The sequence below is a fragment of the Phoenix dactylifera genome, chromosome 1 (genome assembly GCF_051530095.1).
Source record: "Phoenix dactylifera cultivar Ajwa chromosome 1, Ajwa_hap1_PhDact_Kaust_v1.1, whole genome shotgun sequence".
Lineage (NCBI taxonomy): Eukaryota > Viridiplantae > Streptophyta > Magnoliopsida > Arecales > Arecaceae > Phoenix > Phoenix dactylifera.
The window spans coordinates 2726205-2748510 of record NC_143190.1 but is presented as its reverse complement, the minus strand read 5'-3'; the positions used below and the strand labels follow the sequence as shown (position 1 = coordinate 2748510).

The following is a 22306-nucleotide window of genomic DNA, read 5'->3' as shown; positions in this document are numbered from 1 at the left end:
CTAATGATGAGGGTTGACAGTGCCTCTGCCACTTGGGCCTCTCCACCGGGACTATAAATAGCCCGGTCAGGTAACTTTTAAGGGACTCTTGACTGGACCAAATTAACCCCACTCTAACTCAATCGTCGGAGGGCCCTCACCGGAAACACCGGTGAGGCTTTGTGCAGATCCACCTCCGTCGCGCAGGAGGTGGCCCCCGTCTTCTTCCAACCGCCGACGGCTCCCTCGACTCCTCCGACGTGGTCACCCTCAGGCCAAATTTGAACCACAACAGTTATAATTATATAAAAATTATGAAAATATTTAATTTTAATTAATATAATAAATAATTTTATAAATTAATAATATATAAAATAATTTATTTATATATATCAATTATATAAATAATTAATTAAAATTATAATTTAATTTAAAAAAGTTAATTAATTTTATGTAAATAATTAACTAAAAATACTGAAGTATAAATAGAAAAATAGAATTCAATTCTAATTATTTACTTACAATTATGGAAATTATGTACTAAAATTAAAATAATTAGTAATAAAGGAGGGATGATGGCTGAAGTAGAGAACTCAGATCTTTAGTCTTGCAAAAGAGTAAAGAAGCGTTACGATTTTGTCAAAAAATTAATGAAGGATAATTTTGTTAGCATATAAACTCATCTCTCACATGCTCCATCCATTCTTTCTTGCATCCTTCCAATTTATGAAAATGCAAATCGGTGATCCATGATTAGGGGTGCAAATAGGTCGGATCGGATCGGGTCCTAGGTGACCCCGATCCAACCCGATTTTTTGTTCGGGTCCTAATTTTGGACCCAGACCCGACCCGGTTGAAGATCGGGTCGGGTCGGGTCGGGTCCGAGTTGGGTCCGGATCGGGTCCGGGTCCGAGTCGGGTCAGGTTCGAATGCAAATCGGATCCAATTTTTTTGTATTTTTAGGAAAGAATTTAGGCAAATCTAATTTAGTCATATCATAATTATGAAGTGCTGGGTGACCCATGACTTGAAAGACTTGCAATTGATCTCCAATCAGAACAGATGGCCCCGACTTACTAACTAAGTCGGTCTACAAGCCAAATTTCATATCACACTATTTTTTGTCCATATGACTGATTGGATGGAACTTGGCGTCTCCCAGCTCCCCTCTCACGAGGACAAAAAAAATCCCGGACCTTCTTGCAAAATCCAATTCCATTGCAGAAAACTGGCACATGACCCGTATTCAGTTCGGTGTTCCCTCACTTCCTCCTTGTAAAAGTTAAAAAAAAACAAAAACCAAAAAACCGAAGGAGAAAAAAAAAAAAAAAAAGCCAGCTACCGAGACACCAGAGGTATCAACGGTGTAATGGACCGAGAGAGGATCCTGACGGACCAATAGTGCCACGACCCATATTAAAAAAAGAAAAAAAAACTTTTTTTTGCTTTTTCCCCCTCTCTCTTTCTCTCTTTGGGTCCATTCGGGTCGGGTCGGGTCCGTTCGGTAAACCCAGACCCGACCCAGAAAATGATTCGGATCCAATTTTAGGACCCGATCCGGATCCGCGGATCCTAAAATTTGGGGTCGGATCGGATCTACGCGGGTCGGGTCTCGGGTCAACCCGACCCATTTGCAGCCTTATCCATGATGGATAGATAATTTCTCTTTCATCCATCATTTTTAAATTTTTTTGAACCAACTGATGGATGAGGGCCATCTATCATTCCAATCCCATCTATCCTCCCTCCCATAATCTCAACCAAACACACACAGTTAAGGAGGGTGGAGAAGGTGAGCTAAAGCAGCAGAAAGGGTGGATGATGGTGGCAAAAAGAGGGGCGCATCTGTGTTTAGTGATTTTTTCAAAAATAAATATAAATCTTGTTATATATATATATATATATAATATATATATATATATATATAGAGAGAGAGAGAGAGAGAGACGTGTCAAAAAAAATCTCATGCCTTTTCTGTCTGGGTTTCTCCTCCGTCCTCCCAAAACGAACACTGTGCTCTGAATTCCTAAACCCTCTCCCTTCGATCCGAGAAGAATGAGAGCGAGAAGAACGACTCCAACTTCTGCCCGAAGATCCTCTGCAGTCATCCCTAAAACCCTACTCGGTCTCACCGTTCTCTAGATCCAATCCAGGGCCATGTCCTCCTACTCCGGCGGCGGGAGGCGGCCAAAGAAGAAAGTCTGCCGCCGCGTCCCGGAGCCATAAACCTCCCGAAGAAGCCCGCCCTCCTCCTCCACCTCCACTCCATCATTTCCTCCTGCAAGAGCCGTTCCGTCCTCCTCCGCGACCTCGAGAAGGAGTCAAGGAGGTCACCTTCGTCCAGAACTGGAACCACCTCTCCCTCATCCAGCGCCATCCCGCCATGTTCAAGGTCTCCAGCGGAGGCGCCTCCCGGGGCCCCACCTCCGTCAGGCTAACAGAGAAAGACGGCAGGGTGTCCGCCGAGGAGGCCGAAGCTATCTGTTCTATCTCCGTCAGGCCCACGGTGAAAGTATCCGGAGTATTTCCCATCCGGAATGTGAATGGGGTGGACTATCTCTATCTGGAAAGCTGGGATTCTTCATTGGCTATCGCTGCTCGTGCAGAAAAATTGAAACTTGGAAGTGTTCTGAAGGTGACCAAGGTGATTCCTGGAGATGGTAATTTCTCTGGCCCGTTTGCTTTTAAGTTGAAATTTCCTTCTGGTTTCGGGCCAAACAAGCATTAGCTTGAGGAAGAGCTAAAATGGCAGAAAATGGCGTTCTCTTCTCCATATTTTAATCTGCATGAGCTATTCAATTTGACTGTGGAAAATCATTTATCAGATAAATTGGATGCATTTCATAAGGAGTATTGGCTGCTATCCCAGCTGTTGCGGGTCAAGAATCATGGGATTTTTATATCAAGAATAAGGGGCAAGAAGTACTGTTTTTCTTAAAGAGGCTTATGATGTACCCAATCTGATTGAGAAATGTCCTCTGTTGAGATTTTATGATAGGTTTACATCACTAATTGGCAGGACATGCTCTGATTTGAGTAATGTGATGGCAATATGAAGGGATTTGTTATGTCACTAGGATGCTTTCATGTTCATGTGAAATGCTCCTCTCTTGTTGGTTCTAGTTAGGTTGATTTTTTCTGCTGTGTTTCTAGCCAAACAAGAGCAAGGATAACCTTGAGCAGGTGATGAAATGGCTGAAAATGGTCTTCCCTTCTTTGGTATGACTGTATGAGGAGAATTGGGCTCATGAACCTGCAGGCCTGGAAATGGGTGGGTCGCAATGCTGCAGAAGCTCCAAAATTTGTCTGTGGCAAAGAGGGCGACATCTGATTAAAATTGCTTGCATTTCATAAAGGGTATCACTTTCCTTCAAGCTGTTTCTTTGCTTGGCTAGGAATCTTCAGATGCTTCAACATCATCAATAAGGGAACATGGAGTACTGTTTTTCCTCTGAGGAGGCTCATGACGAACTTAATCTGATTGAGAAATGTCTTCCGTAGAGTTTTCATGATATTTTCTGGCACTCATTGGCAGGATATGCTCTATTTGAGTAATGTGGCAATACTATGGAGTTTGACATGTTGATTTTATGACAGAAGTCAAGCTGATGCCAAATGCTCTTCTCTTCTTAAGCTATCCTGAAGAGAAACTCGGCCGACGCATATGCCTTTCTTCACTCAGGTATGTGTCAAATATTCAAAATTTTTAACTTGTTTTGAGGAATTTCATTTAAATGTCAATTCATGTGCTAATGCAACGAAACACTGACATTTCCTAAAGCATTTTTTTTTTTTTTTTTTGTTGGGGGTGGGGTGGGGTGTGGAGAGGCATAAGAGGCTGTGGAACACTGTTAGCTAGGAGATATGCTCAATTCAAATTTCATTAAAAAATTTATTGGTCTCAAGCCTTTTTGATCTGTATTAAGTTGCTTTCTTTTAACAGGCATACATAATTTTACATTGTTGAGAAAGCTGGAATTCATATTCTTCTCAAATAGTGAAATATAAACTTCATGATGGCCCATCATCATCATTTAGAAAAAAATGAAGAACAATCTTTTTTTTTTTGCAAGACTTACACCAAAATACAAGACCATATAGCAATCTTTATTTAGGTTTGCTCTGGAAGTTTGAAGTAAAGATCTGAAACAAATTTCAGATATGAGGAATTTTACAGAATCTGAATTTGTTTCAGATTTCTGTGAAGAAAATTAGCAGACTAACAAAACCCTGCTCCCAAAGCAATTTTATCCATGATCTTAGGAAAATTCTCAAGCACAAAAAAGGGAAAGAAGAATAATCGAAAAGAAATTTTAATTTTTTTCATTCATCATCTAAAATTAATTTTTACTCATATAATTCGAGGGACCATACCAGTCTAAGGAAGTAGTGTTTACCTTTCCGTGATGTGGTATTAGCAAGATACCTCCACATGCAGTTAATAAATACCTTCTGAAAAATAACTACCTTTAACATAAGTTGCAAATTGGTAAAGGTGAGCTTCTTCAAGATCCTTGATGTTTACATACTCACGATAGCATTCTTGACATCAGCTTCTCTATTGCTTCCGATGCCCAAAGCATGTGTATTTTGTATTGCATGGATTGGATGATTGGAAATCTACTTCCAGTTTCTGTCAATGATATTTGGTAAGTGTTTTTTGGTGTAGCTAAAAGTAAACATATTTGCTGTTTTTCATCAAAGGAAGCAAAAATTTAAGGTTGATCATGCAGTGCCCAAGTGGCACGTGAGATGGTCGTTAAAGTTGGTCCAAACATCTTGAAGTTATTATTGGCTGGAAAATGCATTTATTGACTGCTGAGGTCCCTTGATCATTTATTATAGGCAGTTGATATTTGGCCAATTGCCTTTTAGTTTCTTGTGAAAGCATATGGTACTTGTGTAGTCTTTTTAGTATTTCATATAAACTTTTTGTTCTTGTGCATTCCCTCCTAGCCATGGATGAATCTATTTTATTATTTTTTGTGTGCACGCATAGAAATGGAGACATGGCTATGCCTATATATAAGGGGTGCTTTGTGAGAGAGAAATCAAGTTGTTTGGATCTATGTTACCTGATTCATGGGTTCTCATGGTATGGGTCTGGGTTTGTAATTTGAAATTTAGTGCGTAATAATGAATAAATACAACAAGAGTAGGATTAGAAAATACAATCCTAAAAACTTAAAATATGTCCTAATTTTGATTAGGATAGGTGACTGTTGCAATCTCACTAAGTTATAGAAATTAAATGACAAAACACTATAATCCCTTGATCCTGATCCCTATATGCAAGCCAATGCCAAGCATTTTGACTTTATTAATTAAGGCAAAGCGTTATCCTTAAAAGTGCGGACACAATCAGCCAGTTATAAAATTGATTTCTATTCACCATTTGATATTATACAGAGCTTATTTGCTTTCCGAATATCTTTTGATTTGAGATATCTTACGAATATCTCTCACCCACTTCATATTCACTGATTGAACCCCTATTTGTTTCCCAGCAGCAGAAAGTCACAATTCTACCAATTTGGAATCCCACTTGCATGGCTTTCTCTCGATGTAACTCCCATCTAGAGTCTACAAACTATGAGCCCTAAATCCTCATAAACCGGTAGCATCTAAACCTTGTTTGTCTTGATAAGTAAGTTTTTTCCCTATCTCATCTTTTGATTTACATTGGATCATATTATGAATTTATTCAAATCACACTGATTTATAATGTGCATTTATGCCAGGCAATTTAGGTAACTCTTGTTTGGATTAAAAAATTTCCCTTTTCATTTAGAAGATAGTTCTTCTAAGTCTCATGTTGCTCATATCCCCTTGGTGGGTTCCTTAAGATGGCGAACCTATATCTGTGGTTGCTTTTGTGTTCCCTGCTTATACTTCTCCACCAGCCAATGTCAAGATTGTTATCAAACCCAAGTTGATGGCTAAGCACTGGCATTGTGGACCAAGAGTAAAAGGCACTCCATTATGCGAATAAGACTAATGTGACATCAATATGGATGACTCGAGGAGACAAGTGCAGCAACTAGAAGAGCATGTAGTTTGCTATCAGGCATTTGGACATGGTGTATCTCTTTACGTTTCAAAACATGAAATTCTTAGCAATTTTGAAGAGGAGCTTAACCCCTTCCACTGTACTAATGGTTGGATGTTAAGCAAAGACATGTCATACCCCGAACTTAGAGCATAACAGACGTCGCGTACCTGTATGGCGGACCATATAGGCATGCAAGGCTGCAGATCATATCAAAACAATAATAATTTCTGAAAATTTATTTAATCAACATCTTATTCAAATAATTCTCACAATATCTCCAAGGTGACATAAGTCAACAATTGCTAACTACTAACGTAAACCAAATAAAATATTCTAACTAGACTGACTAAAACTCCAATGATTGAAAAATAGAGAAACATAATAATGAGCTATATAAGCTCAATAAGCAACATAATACCCCAAGGTGGGGTCAAAGCATGCCAAATAATTTAGTTAAAAGCACAAAATATTGACTGAAAAATAAATTATTCCTCGAATAATGCATATTTCTTTTGAAACATACTATAGTTTTTACAAAAAATGCCAGAAAGAGAACTCAAAAATCAGAAATCGGGCTATGGTCACGTAACCCAGTGGCATGGGTTGCACAAAGTGCCAAAAATCACTATTATTAACCACCGGTGACAGCAGTGTCCAAATACCACTATTCTAATCACCGGTGGTGCAGTGTCGAAATCAGTTTTTCACAGATTACAAGTTGATAGGGCCAACGAATAATCTCCATTGGCGGGGCCAGAACAGATTATAGCTGTGCTGAAAATACATATTTATAAAACAAATTTTTCATGATTTGCCCAGTCATATTTTTTTTCAAATTTTATAATATAGCACATAATATATTTTAAAGTAATCATAACATGAACATGCCTGACCCGTTTAACTAAGTATAAAATAGATATCATAATTAAATATAATCAAGTAATTATTATTTTACCAAAAATTCAAAAAATACATATTGAAGCATTAGGTTAGTTGCCTCTTATCACTTCAAAATTTCACTCCAGTTAGACAAGTGCACTTGTTTTAATATAATTAAAATATCATAAATTTCATCATCATTCCAGAAGTCAAGCGAAGTCAAAATCAAACACTACTGGAGAACGACTTCATGCCCCCAGATCAGGTCGGTCACGTGATAGTGCCCGACTACCCAGGTCAGTCCGAGCAAGGAGGATTCAACAGGTCAGGTGAACATCAAAAGTGACCAAATCTAGCTGGGGTTGAAGTAATGGATCGGTCTACCGCACGAGTATCGAGACAGTTCAGGGTCTCCAAACTGGGTCAACTTGGATCCGAGCAACAAGAAGAGCAAAGATTACACTAGGATTCCTAAGTCTGTCTAGAGAGAGAAAAAAGGGAGAGGAGAGAGATTCTCAGTCCGAGTTTAATTAGGGATCTAGGTTTTGTCCATCGATGACACGAGCTATCCAGGATCATCAATATATCTGGTCTCTGAGTCAACTGGAGAGAGAAAAGAAGGTTTTCCTTCTTTCTTTTTTTTTTAAATTAATTAATTACAAATAGGAGAAAGATGGGAAGAAAGTAGAAGAAATAAGAAGATCAAAGAGGAGGAAGAGAGGGAAGAGGAGAAGGATGAGGTCGGGGAAGAAGGTCCGGCGGAGGCTGGGCCTGGGTGGTAGACGACCAGCCGTTGATAGCAGGTGGTGGCGGCATCTAGACAGTAGGGGGCCGCCACGACAGTCGGCGAGAAAGGAAGACTGAGATCATTCTCGGTTTGGCCAAAATAGGGGAAGAAAGCCGCTCGGTTGGCTTGACCGAAGGAATAGGGGAAGAGAGCTTACCAATGGTCGACGGAGGTGGCGGTTCTCAGCCGAGGGAGGCTCGGTCTGGCGGCTAGCGGCGACGGTGCTCGAAACAGGGAGAAGAAGCAAAAATAGTGTCGTCGGTGGTCTAGAAGGAAAAACAAGGGACTTCGGCAACGACGCTTGGCCGAGGCGGCACTCCGGTCACTGGAGAAGAGGGAGGAGGAGGTGCTCGGTGGAGCTCAGAGATGAGTCAATCGTTGAGAGATAGAAGATTTATAGAAGGTTTTCCGAAGGAGATTAGCTAGAGGGTGAGGGGATAAGCCCGGGGGGGGGGGGGGGGGGTTGCTTCGTCGCAAGAATCGCGGCGGATGGACTTAATCGAAGAGGAGGCTAGGCTTATCCTAGCCTTCGACAGTGCCTGCGGTGGAGGACTTTTACTCCTCCGCATGGTTGAACAGGGCTCTGCCCTATTCCGAATGGGAAGAGGGCTTTCGGACCCTCTCTTGGTGTTGGGCCGGCCCAGTGAGGCTGGGCCTCACAACTTAACCCCTTCCATTGTGCTAATCGCTGGATGTTAAGCAAAGACCTAAGAGGCTTTCTCTGATTGCCACACTCAAAGGGACTAAGGTTTCCTTTGAGACTACGACATTAAGGTGGGCCTTCTTGATTTTGAAGGTTAGATGCAACCCGATGAATTCATTAATTGATTCAATATTTTCAAGCGATATTTTGACTGTAAAGAAGTCCTTGATCATCAAAAGGTGAAGTTTGTTGCCACCAAATTGAAGAAGCATGCTTCCATTTGATGGGAGCAACTTGGAATTTGGTGAGCATATGAAGGTAAGTCCTTCAGTGGTTCACAAGAGAAGATGAAGGAAGAACTTTGTAAGAAGTGCTTACTAGAGAACTATTTGTGAAATACTTTTCTAAAGGTCCACCATCTTCAACAAGGTACTTGCTTTGTAACAATGTTTAGATATGGAAATGTTGCAATATTTAGCCAAGATGGCAGGTCCATCGCCATCTTTACTGAAAAACTGAGTAATTCTCACATAAGATAGTCATTACTATAAAGACTTCTATGTTATCATTTGAGCTTTGGGGCATTAGTGGCACAACTTTGTATCAGAGTACTTTATCCTTTTTCGGATCATGAGACATTGAGATATATAAATAGTCAATATAAGCTCAAGCTCAATGATAAAGATGCATAATGGATAGAATTTCTTTAAACCGATACTTTTGATCTCAAGTACAAACTTGGCATACAAAATCCTGTCGTAGCTGCATCGAGTCAAAGACATTCTTTCTCACCATGCAAGTGAGGGTTCTTGGCTTTAAAGTTTTGGAAGATCTGTACCAAGTTTTGCCGTCTTTGTATTGGACCCCATACTAGTGCCACACTAGCACAGTATCGGCAAGGTATGGTACAAATTTTTTTTGGCATACCGAGTGTTGATACGCCACCTGTACCACATACCGGTACCAAACCGATACGGTACAGTACATCCTATACCATCCGGTTTGGGCCGGTACGGCGTACCATAATCTGTACAAAGATGACCCATATGTTGGCTAGATTTGGAGTAAATGCTCCAAAAGTCTACATCAAAAGTTTTTGTTGCAAGGCAGGTTCTTATTCAAGAAAAATCTTCTTTCTTGAGTGCTTACTACGAGCATTCATTATCAAAGAGACATATGGTGAAGGGATTTGATGGCCACTTTTAAAGAGACTAAACGTTTGCTCTTTGTTTTCCTCCAGGTGTTGGGCAGTGGGTGGGTAATTAGAAGGGATTGGGCACCAAACTAAACTCCTAGGAAATTGCTTCCTCTACAATCCGCCATCATGGCTATAAACAACCATATCAACAGAACCGCAAGCAAGATCAGCTGCAACTGTTTCCTGATTGATTCCCTTCACGATAAATATGAGGCGCTTTCCACTAATGTCAGCAATGAATGGATAGCTGCAATTTCTGTTAATACGATCCAAGCAATCGCAGTGGAGGAATTGCCCACAAACCTGACTTTTGAGCATTCAAATGTTTAGCAGCATAGTGTAGGCCTACTCAAGTTTCTACTATCTTTTGGGTCTTACCTTGGAATAGATGAAAGTTTTGAGCATTCCAAATTTGTTAGAGAATATAGGCAATTTGGGCCTTTAATCAACTGTCTGCCAGATTGTGAGGAGGGGAGGCAAGGGAATGAAAGATGTATTCCCGGCTCAATTGGTTTTTTTGTCATCTCGGCATGGTCCCAAACCTGCCTGGCCCAGGGACATTGAAGCAGATTGTTCGGAACATTTTCTCTGACCATGGAGCATTTGGAGTGCACTCCTTGTCCAAACCTATGGCAGATAATACATTAGAACATGGTACGGGATACCAAGGCATCTTCCACAAGAAGCACTAAACCTTTAGGCTGCGTTTGGAAGCAGATTAACATGGAATCAGAGCTACCTAGTCCAGTTATTTCACCAAGCATCAAATTCTTATCCCACTCATTCCAAAATAAACTACTTTGGTCAAAATCAGTCCAAGTCTAGCTAACTTGTTTAACCCAGAGTAAACTACTCCATTGGGAGAGGTGGAGTAGTATAATCCACAATATACTCCTCTCATCTTTCCGAAAAATAACCATGATCCCTCTTCTCTCTAATGAAGTTAAGAAGCCAGTTTGGCTTTTACTGATAACCTTTATGCAGTCAATCATCAATCTATGTTGTTTCTTATAATTTATACATGGTTTTTGTTTGAATTATTCGTGATATGATTTGACTTGATAAACTCAATAAATCAAAAAATAAATCTTAAACCCAACCTAATTTGATCTGAATGGAAATGGATTAGTTTTTTTTTTTTTTCATTTTGATTCAAATTGGATTTAATTTGGGTTATGCCAATCCCAAACATGTTTGTTCCCGGTTTTTATCTAATAATTTAACACTATTTTTGAAATAGACAGGTTAATGAGTTTCAAATTTTCTAAAATTATTCAATAAACTATAGATATGAACAATCTACCATTATTATTGCATGTTTATGTTCATTTCCAGCATAAAGATTATTAGAAGTTTTGTTTATTGCTAACCTTAATAAAGGCAGCAACATTTATCCTACCTATATAAAAAAATCTAACACAAACTGAAATCAATTTTACAATATAAAATTTTGTAATGTGCTAAGCTATTTTTGCCATAGGTTAACAGTTCTCTAATTATTATGGCCATGATTTAATTATATGTGGTGAAATATGCCTGTGAAGTCATTACATAGTGCATTTTACTGTCTAGCCTCTTCTACCTTGCAAGCTTGACTTATATTGTTATGAAACATAATATTTAAAGAAAAAACTAATATTTTATGTTATTTATTAATTAATTCACTCAACTAATTTTCTTCAAACCATTTGTTTGATGATGCATCTAGGTGAAGAAGTAGTTCCAAGTGTCTTTGTTGTGATGACGCGTTCAATTTGGATAATCCATCTGAAGGACACCTAGAAGGTGCTATTGGATGATATAAAAGCATTCGGTGAAGTATCTCTCAGGCCCAAGGCTCTCAATCACTTGTCATAAGCCATCATTCTTCTCATGTGAGGACAAAATGGACTTTTCCATAACTGTTGGTTATGATACGATGATAATGAGATGAATAGACAACAGTGCAGCCTTGAAGAGAACATCAGGGCTTTTAGGAGGGAGGAGAGGATATAGTCTGTACATTCAAGCACCATCATCTGATTTGGGTTGGAGATTACTTTGTTTATATGATGAAAGTTAAGAGTCGCAATATTTGTGTTTGTTTGAAGACCAATAAAATGTCCACCATGTTCTGCTTGAAACAAGTTGCTTTAAGTCATTGTATGAAATCAAGGATTTGGCAGGGGATTTGATTATAATGCTGTTATTAGTGTCCCTATCTGTCTGTGAAAAACAAAGTGTTCTATGGAATAAAGTTGTCTCGAGCTTTTTGCATTGACATGCATACCTCGGACAATTTAGATGCATGATGAGCTAATTATTCTTGAACATGTTCCAATGTTCAAAAGTTGTCTACTTTGGATGGTAAAGGAGGGTTCTTACAAGTGGATCAAATATCTTCCATAAAAGTTTTGCTGTTTGTTTGTCTTTCTGTATCGCCACTCAGTAGATGGATAAGCATGAAGAATATGAGCATGATACACCATAATTTAATGATTTTTTCAGTTCCTCATGCAAGGTTGTCATGTAACTTTGAAGTTCGAACACAAGTATACTCTATATTCTTTGGTGATCCTGTGGTGGTCTGTTGAAAGAAGAGTGTTGTTTCTAGAAATCTTAGGAAGGTTACCAGAGTCTCCACTTCTGTTGAATGGTTGAATTATGAGATATGGAGTAATTTTCTGGAGATGAGCTCATTTGGGTAGATAATAAAGTTTACCAAGTTGATGGAACGAACTTGGGTCATTTGAAAATTGTTCTTGTTCATTTGCCTTTTCTGTTTGAGCATCAAAGGAAAAGAAATGGGCTAATTCTAGAGAAAAATACACCGATGTAGACCAGTAATTATGTCAATCTATATAAAAGCAGTCGACGAGTCCTACCGTTGAATTCAATATTGAAATCACCATCAAAATTGACCAACATTCCCATGCTATAAGGTAGAACTTCAAGAAATATACTTGATGTTGAACATGCTGGGAGGCTCCTCCTCGAGTCAAAATGAATCATTTGGATGGTCCTCCCGGAACTTTGACATTAAGCCCTTGGCATATAGCTTCTTGTTTCTGCAGTCTCATTTGTGCATTGACCTTTTGATGAATAAAAAGTTCTTTTCTTTTAGCTGGAGTAATCAGCGGGCTGGATTGAAACATTTGAAAACTGATACATGGTGTTGCGGGGACGGCATTCTGCCGGAGCCTCACACAACAGCATAGCCCACATTAAGCTAGCAGAGAAAGAGGACTGCGTTCCTCCCGAGGTATTGTCCGCTTTGGGCGCTCCGGCCCGCGCGTCCAGCGCAGATGGAGGAAGACCACTGCCCTCTGGGCTCTCCGGCCCGCGCGTCCAGCGCAGACGGGGGGAGACCACTGCCCTCACGGTTTTGCCCTTCAAAAGGCGCCTCGAGAAGAAAGGATTTACATCCCCCATTTAAGGCACAGAACCTTTCCGCTACTAGCCGATGTGGGACTAAATTCAAGGCCCCCTCCCCCCCCCGCAACATAGCCCCCCCAGCGGGAAGGTTCTTGAGCCTCCACAGTCCCGAGCGGTAGTCAACGGTGGGAGGAGGCGCCCCCTACCTGGCGCGCCATCTGTTGCGGGGACGGCATTCTGCCGGAGCCTCACACAATAGCATAGCCCACATTAAGCTAGCAGAGAAAGAGGACTGCATTCCTCCCGAGGTATTGTCCGCTTTGGGCGCTCCGGCCCGCGCGTCCAGCGCAGACGGGGGGAGACCACTGCCCTCTGGGTGCTCCGGCCCGCGCGTCCAGCGCAGACGGGGGGAGACCACTGCCCTCACGGTTTTGCCCTCCTTCTAGCGCCATCTGATGCGGGATTTGCACCCCGTCACCAGCACAGCCCACACACCAGCTGAGCAGGGAAAGCGACCGCGTCCTCACCGAGGTATTGTCCGCTTTGGGGATCGGAGATCGTGACCGCTCCCGGGGGTCCGCGCTTTGACGGCGCCCCGGGTGGAACCACCCATTCCACCCCTCACGGGTTTGCCCTTCAAAAGGCGCCTCGGTGAGAAGAGGTTATTGAGCCCCCCATTTAAGGCACAGACCTTTCCGCTGATTAGCCGATGTGGGACTAAATTCGGGGAACCCCCCGTAACACAGCCCCCCCAGCGGGAAGGTCCTGTGCCCGGGTCGGCTCCTTGCTGGATAGGCGGAGGGCCAGACCCTTCCTCTAGCGCCATCTGTTGCTGGAAATTGGACCCGGGGGCGGCCGTCGGCTGAGGAGGGGGAGCTCCGGTGGGCACTGGTGGGTGGCGGTCCGTCGGCGAGCGGCGTCCTCCATAGGGGTGCCTGCAAAAAAAGCCGGTGGCCGGGTCTTCCGGCGCCGGCCCTCCGATGCTTAAGTCAGAGGGAGGGGCTTAGTTTTTTAGAGTGGAGGAAGATATATTTTTTGCTGAGTTTTTCTCCGTCCCCCCCCCTCGGGAAGGTAGGGTCCCATTTTTATAGGGGGGTCGGATTACCTGTGATGTGATAGGGCGAGGCCGTCGTACGACTCAGCACGTTGCTTGAGCTGGCGCGCGATCAGGTGAATCATTGCCTTGATGTCGGAGGTGAAGCCGGGATCAGAGAGTTGTCACGGCCGACTGGACCCTGCTGAGCCGATTTGTCGTGGAGAGCTGAGGATCCATAGGTAACAGGAGCCACGCGCATTAATTGTTGAGTGAGTCGGAGATATGCATTAATTGTTGAGTGAGTCGGAGATATGCATTAATTGTTGAGTGAACTGTGGGTTTGCAGAGATCATGCGTATTAAATGCTGGAGGCGGTGGCAGGGTATGGCCCCTGGCTAGACTTCGGAAGGGTACAACCGCGGTAGGTGGGCGGCGAGGACGGACCTCCGAGGTCGGGAGGTCTCCGGGTCAGAAGTGCCGAGGTCGGCGACCGACCTCGGCCGTCCAAGGCCGGCCGTCATGCGGTCTTCTGGTGACGAGGTTCTCATGTACTAAGGGGGGAAGCTGCATTCCCCCACCATCCGATGCGGTCTTCTGGTGCCGTCATGTCCAGGCCCTCCTTCTAGCGCCATCTGATGCGGGATTTGCACCCCGTCACCAGCACAGCCCACACACCAGCCGAGCAGGGAAAGCGACCGCGTCCTCACCGAGGTATTGTCCGCTTTGGGGATCGGGGATCGTGACCGCTCCCGGGGGTCCGCGCTTTGACGGCGCCCCGGGTGGAACCACCCATTCCACCCCTCATGGGTTTGCCCTTCAAAAGGCGCCTCGGTGAGAAGAGGTTATTGAGCCCCCCATTTAAGGCACAGACCTTTCCGCTGATTAGCCGATGTGGGACTAAATTCGGGGAACCCCCCGTAACACATGGTACAAAAACAAGTCATCAAATAAACCATATTGATTTTGTTTTTTTTTTTTTTTTTTGTTGAGAAAAATACACTTATCATACTGATATGACTAAGAAAGCCTGTGAATAGCATAGCTAGAGCTTATAGTGTGCATTTCTTTAATGGTGACAACAACAGAACAGATTGGTGGTAGTAATTGATAAATGAAAATGCTTGTTCTGTTTCCAATCGAAAAGAAAATGCTTATTCTGTTTTCTAGAAGTGGTTGTATCTGTAGCAACAAATTGTACTGACATATAATTGAGAAGGTGAGGACATGTGGAACTTCATAAATCCAATCATTTTGTCTTCAACTTCTTTGTGACGCATGGACTTTCACCTTCTCAAGTATATAGGGGTAATAAAAAATAAGTTAAAGATGAGCTACAAACAGATTTGAGGGGTTGAGAAAAGCCACTTTTTAAAAATCTAGTTATTTTTTAGATATCCCTTCATTGAGATACTTTCAAATCCCTAAGCTAACCGTATTGGAAAAAAAAATTTATGGCAATTGGCCTAAAACTAAATAGAAAGTAGAAGAGATCCTGTGTGGTTTTGAGAGTATTTTCTTTGTTTAAAACCAAACTTGCCTTCTGAAATCATTTATCTGGTGGAGCAAGAGATGAAGGAAAGTTCCAGTCTGATATTGTTCAACAACATTGACAAATTACTTGCCTCTGACTTCTTCCTACTATTCCGTGTTCAATGATTTGAGTGGTGAGTAGGCGACATTCAATCTGGATTGATGCATCTGGGTTCCATGCCTGAGAAATTATTGATTGGATATAACGAAAAATTATTGGTGAAAGTTAGAACTAATAGAACAACCTTGCTAGATGTGGCAGACCATGAAAACCTTTCAAAAGATTATTTTCTTCTTGTGTTGACAAACCTAACTAAGCTTAGATATCTCCTAGATGAATTTTAAGCTAACAACTTTACTGCACCAAAAGTCTAGAGGGAGAGCATGCTGCTGCACCAAGCACAAAAGGAGGAATTCAAATAATTACATCCAGCAATCTAACTGGTAGTTGGAAAGGTAGATGATCTCTTGTTAAACATTCAGCGATGAATCATGGTGTATATTGACATGATGAGCCTGAATGCTGATGGTGCCATGTCAAGGAGGCATGGAGGAGTGGGTCAGTGGCTGCTTCCTGTTATTGAAATCAGCAATGGCACATCGAAGTGGCGAATATATGTGAGGTGTATTTGATTGTGACCAGATTCTGTCAAGACTGGTTTTGGGTGTGCTCTCCACCAAAAGCCATCATGTGAGCTAAAACCTAAAGTATAAAACAAAAAATAGTGGTGGATGCTGTGATTTTTCTTTTAATGCTTTGATGTGTTGCTGGTCAGAGGCAACCAAAACCACTCTTTGGATTTTAAGTAGTGGCAGCTGGTTCAAAACATCTGCCTGAAAGGCACTGATAGAGGCTGCTGATGTCCAATTGGAAGCAATGATCTTTCCTTTTACTTTCTTGTTCTATATCTTGCTAAGGTGCCCAACTTTATATGCTTCTACTATTGGTCCAAATACCATGCTTTCCATCTGTCGCACTCGATTTCTTGCGACTTATCTGGATTCTAATTGTTCAGTCTTCTTATTCATCACTCTTGCGCCCTACATTGTCTGAGCAGAATAGGAGCCTTGCATCTTAAACTTGTGGCTGAGGGCCATCTTAATTGACCACTGCCAGAAAAACACAATAATCATAGTCTCCAAACTAGTTGTCAATAGTCTCTAATTTGGACTGCATCATCCTTATGAAACAAATTTAATTTTCAGGCATTTGTCTTATTGGTGCAGTAACTCAACCCATTGATTGCATTGAGTGGAACCAAAAAATGCCATTTTCCCTCCATTTCTTTGGTTTATTGTGATCCGCCGATTTATTTATTTATTTATTTAATTATTGTATTAGTTTTGCCTTTTCGATCGAATTAAATATCACATGCAATTGACAAGTTGCCATGTAATTCGCTGTATCATTTGATCAAGGAAGCAAAAGATGAAAGAAACCCTGCCATACATGTAGTGCAGTTATCTTTCACCAAAAAAAAATAAAATAAATCTGTAGATGACCAAGAATCACTTTTTTTCTGAATAAATTCCAAAACTGCTTTTCCTCAAAAAAATAAAACCCAAATCCATGCATGACTTGTAGGATCATCTCTTATCCTTGGACCACATATCCTTAGGGTGCAAGCTTAGGTCCTTCATTTTCAATTTTTTGTTGGAATTAGATGCAAGGTTCTCACTAGGCCTTTGGACCAGTCATATTCTTCAGGTACAATCCCATCATCTTCTGACCTATTCCAAGGCTCTTTTGCATCCAAGAGCTTAATATCTATCAGCACTACATTAAAAGTGACAAAGAAAAGACCAGTTCTATTCCTTGGCTAATGGCTCTACCAAAGCTAAAAACCTTGTCATTGTCCAATTAGGCTAAGCATGCCAAACAGTTCTTCACAAGTTGGGGTGTCCCTTTTCACAAAGAAAGAATGGTAGCCCTAGATATCCATCTTTCCAGGCCAGCATCCACTAGGGTTAAATTGCATCACCAGTCATTGCCCTTGCTGTTGGAGTGGGTCAGCTTTGTTGGCTATCAAACAAATATGCTCACCTAATGGCATTGTCTGATGCATGAAGAAAGGGATCAGTGATTGGTCATCCTATTAACATACATATATAGGTAGTCTTATAGAGGGTTGAAAATTTTAAAGCTCATATTATGCTTTAGTCTGCATCGAGCGGCCGAGGAAACACTTCATAGGATCTGGTGATGGATGATTAGGGAACATGTGGGCCTAATCCTGTCCTACATTACATGGTGCTTCAATCAAACCTTTTACCTGTAATATTTTTCTTCTCCATAGAATAGTGCTGCTAATCCAATATTGTCTTTATCATCTATAATCGCAAGCTAAATGTGAGTAGAAATGAATATGTTAATTATAGCGTTTAGCTTGACCGTTCCTGTTGAAGGCTGATATAAACTCGATTTTATTGTTTGCCCTGCTTATGATATACTGCATGTTTTTATTTTTTATTTTTTATCCCAAACAACCACATGGTATGAGTTGATTAGTGCTTATTTTAGAGTCAATGACTTTAATTTAGCTTTCCAAGTAATCGCTACCGTGGTGGAGACTTCACACAATTGCCTCCAAAAGGAATCACATAAGACCATTTTTCCACTGAAAAGAGACTGGAGATTTGATCGCAGGTCGACACAAATTGAATTGGTTCTACTTATTAAAAACATCAGCTCACTGAAGAATGATTTGGATTTTAAACTCGAACGTATCCTTGCCAAACTTCTGATACTCTGCTTCTAGATGTATTTTCTAAGAATGTAATGAATCCTAATTATTCCTTATTATGGATTGGAGACGGATGTGTAGAAGAGACACTTCTTAATGTAAAGTTTAATCGTTGCTCTAATAGTTTGGTTTTAGCTTTCCAAGTCATTGATGCCTCAACACAAATGATAGGTATCAAGGTCCCACATATGATCATTTCTCGAGTGAAAAGAACCAAGGATTTTAAGTGAACACCACAACCCCTCCATGGACTCTTTTGCATCTCTTGGGGACCCAAAGGTCCCATGTAAGGGCATGGATTCCAAGCAAAGCTCTTTGGAAGGGCCCTTGTAAGCACAAGTGCGCAAGTAAGGCATGTTTCCAGCGCACGGAATAATGATAAGGGTAGGAGACCAAACCCCCAATGAAAGAGGTGGCGGGGAAGTTGCGTCACAACTAACTCTCAACCAAGGTGAGGGAGCTGCTTTGGGCTTTGTGTGTTGGAAACCTGACATCCAACTTTTCTATCCTTTGGGTCAGAGTATGGTACAACCTTTGCTTTGAACATATCATATCTTCCTTAGAGCAATGGTGAAGAGCAATGACATATATAAGAAAAAGGAAAAGGATAAGAGAACAAAGGGGAGAGAAAGGTGGGAGGAAGAAGAGAGGGGGAGTTAGTGAGATTCTTACCAAATGGGAAGTAGGACCAAGAAAAAGGGTGGAGGGGAAGATGGCAGGGCACATGTATAGAGGATTCAACTTTAAGTTGGATAGGGAAAAGGAAAAAGATGTGGGGTTGTGCCCACAAGTCAAGGTGCTTCCAATTGCCCGCAAAAAGGGGGAAGCACGAACACGCATGTTATCCTCTCCTCTCTTTACTTTTCGCGAGATTCGTCGGACGTTCAGGATTCGATTGTGATGAAAATCGAACAATCTTAGCCATCTGAGGGGCTATCGCTTTCGAATCTTGCTTGATCCACCCTAAATATTGTGGGGTTATGTGACCTTCTTTTTCTAATCTTTAGCTTCTAAGGTCTTGTGATTTTGGCAATTAAACAATGTGGGTGGTGATATGGTTGGGGTTGATGGAAGCAATAATGGAGACAAGGAATGGTGCAATGGAGGAGAATCCATGCACCTATTTGTATATGCTAGATGGGCATTTCTCTTTCATGCTATTTTCGATCTCCATCCCTATTTTCCATATACGGAGTATTCTAAGATGGAGTGGGGGGTGACTAATGCATTGTAATGGCCCATGATCGCGTGATTGCATGGATCTGACTCAAAATGTTTAATGATTTAGTTTTAATAATGGTAGTTTATTTTGAGTCACGAGGCATTCAGAAAGACATAGGGAATAAGTTTGTCACCCACCATCACCATGTGTGGTAAACTGAGAAAGCTTGAGATCATGGCACACTTGAAGGTGAAACTGCTTATTAAATCAAAGCACAAACAAGTTTATATGGTGAGTGCATAATATAATAGTACAAGATAATCCACCTTTGAACATGCCCATCCTTAGCTAGAACACAAACACCACTATATTACAAGGGCCATAATTTTATGCCACTGCAAGCTTCCAGTTACATTGTCAGAGAAAAATATTATACTCTCTTGAGTCTACATTGGCATGCACAATCTTAAAATTATCATTACATGGCAGTGTTAAGTTCCTCTTGTTTGTATGCAAGTCTTATCATTACTTTTGGTAAATTTTTGCTTTATTTTTTTTATTGTATTTTGGTAGGTACCTACATAACCTTCGCTTCCAAATTGATTTGTATTTTAGTATGTTCCTACAAATGCATGCTTTCTAGGTATCATATTTGATATTTCAAAATATATATTTTAAAAAAGAATTTCTATTAGAGTGAAGCTACAAGAAGCAATGCTATTTAGCATTGCTAGTATTACGACCATTGTGTAGGATTTGATTTGATTTTGTGCAATATATTTTTCCATTCTTAATGTAAATTTCACATAATATGCATCAAGAATGAAAAATACATATTGTACCGAATCAAATCAAATTCTACATAATAATTGTAATAGCTGGTAGGTTAATAAAATCTCAAGATAATCCTGGATTTTATTTTGTTAATCCTTCAAAAACAACAGAAGATTCAGCACAATGAGGGATAAAGGGAAATAAAAGTCACATAAAACACTAAACCAATTGGAGCCTACACAAAGCTGGTTTCCAGCAAGGAGATGCAAAACTAAGGAAATCTGCATGGAAGTTACACAAAGAATCCAAGCTGACGTGCGAAACATAATAAATATCACGTCAAATCAATTGGTGGGAACAAAGGAGTACTAAGAGCATCAATAATGCTAGTGTTTTCTAGAAAAATAAACAATTCTTCCATATTTCCAATGAGAGAATAATGCACTCCACCATGTGGTTGGCTGTTTGTTCTGACTTCTATCAAACCGTATACACCCCAAAGGTTCCATTTAATCCAGTCCTCTAATCTCCCAAACAATTTATTATAATAAACAAACACTCCTCAACTCTCCCACCCTGTCTATTTTTTTTTTTCTTTATTTTTTATTTTACATGTGATTGGTTAGATGGTAAAGCCATAAGACTTGTTTGCGAACCAGAAAGAAAAAATAAGAAATATTTTATATTTAATTAATTTTTTTAGAAAAATAAAAAGATGGTTTTTATATGAAAAATAAAATTTTCATATTTTATGAGAAGAAAAAATTAATGTGGAACATAGAAAAGTCTGGCTAACAATTAGAATTTTTTTTTTCTTCTAAAAGCATCCATAAGTTTTGAAATAGAATGAAATAAGATCTTTTACATTAACAAGTTTTTTTTAGAAAATTAGATACTCAATCGAACATAAGTAAAACATACAAAAACTACTTATATATATATATATATATATATATATATATATATATATATATATATATATATATATATTCATACATCAGCTTTTTAGAAAAGATATTTTATTTTATTTTGCTGTAAATCAAATAAATCTATAGTTCTATAAAAAAAAATGGAATCAGATTTAATAGATTATTTGTAAGTGTATGATCAATTAGAAATTATAAAATTGAGACAATGAGTGTATCATTGTAAATGTATGAGTGATATATTTGATTCCACACATTTTTTGTAGAGGACTCACATAGTCACATGGTGAGTCAGGTGAAACGAGATTTTGCCCGGGGGTGGGGGGAGCGAAGCACGAGAACGGCACGGGCAGAAGGGTCCAAACCGGGGAAGCCCGCGGGCCCCACAACCGTGGTCCCCATAACTGTCGGATCCCACACGTGCCGCACGCGGGGCCCACCAGTGGAGCGGCCCATTCACGTTGGGCGCGGGAAGAATAAGGTACCTCCGCGGCCCGCGTGCCCGCATGTGACTGTCGGACGACACGTGTCCGGGAGCGGTGCGTGTCAGTCCCGAATCCCCTCCCCTCTCATTAAATAAAAATTTTGATATAAATGACATAACGAAAGAGGAGAAGATTTCGTTCAAAACTCTCCCCGCTTTTGCCTCTTTTCTCTCACTACCGCCACAACAAACCACAACAGCTTCTTGGCCCATCAATTAAAGCCTTTTTGGCCCCACCTGAATAGGGCTGTTAATGAGCCGAGCTGCTCGGGCTCGGCTCGATAAAAGCTCGGCTCGGGCTCGGCTCGGTAAAAGCCTGGCTCGTTAGTCAAACGAGCCCGAGCCCGAGCTCAATATGAGGCTCGTTTACATCCGAGCCCGAGCCCGAGCAGCTCACGAGCCCAAACGAGCTCTAGTCTCCCACTGAAAAATCTTATTTCAGCACTATAATTCATAAAAATATGACCACATAGAGAAAAATAGCCTATTATCGAGCCCGAGCCCGAGCTCGAGCCCGATTACGAGCCCGAGCTCGGGCTCGTTCTGGAGCTCGTAATTGAAACGAGCTTTACGAGCTCAAGCCCGAGCCTTTGCTTTGCCAAGCAAGCCTGAACTCGAGCCCAATATAGAGCTCGTTACCGAGCCCGAGCTCGAGCTTCTGTGAAACGAGCCGAGCCGAGCCGAGCTCTCCCAGGCTCGGGCTTGGCTCGGCTTGTTAACAGCCCTGCACCTGAACTTACAGCACTATTTCTATGTAC

At 41.1% G+C, this 22306-nt stretch overlaps 1 pseudogene; it reads left to right on the top strand.

Annotated features, from left to right (window-relative positions):
* The first annotated feature begins 2003 nt into the window (after positions 1-2003).
* Positions 2004-3181, top strand: LOC103719301 (protein WHAT'S THIS FACTOR 1 homolog, chloroplastic-like; annotated as a pseudogene).
* The last annotated feature ends 19125 nt before the right edge of the window (positions 3182-22306 follow it).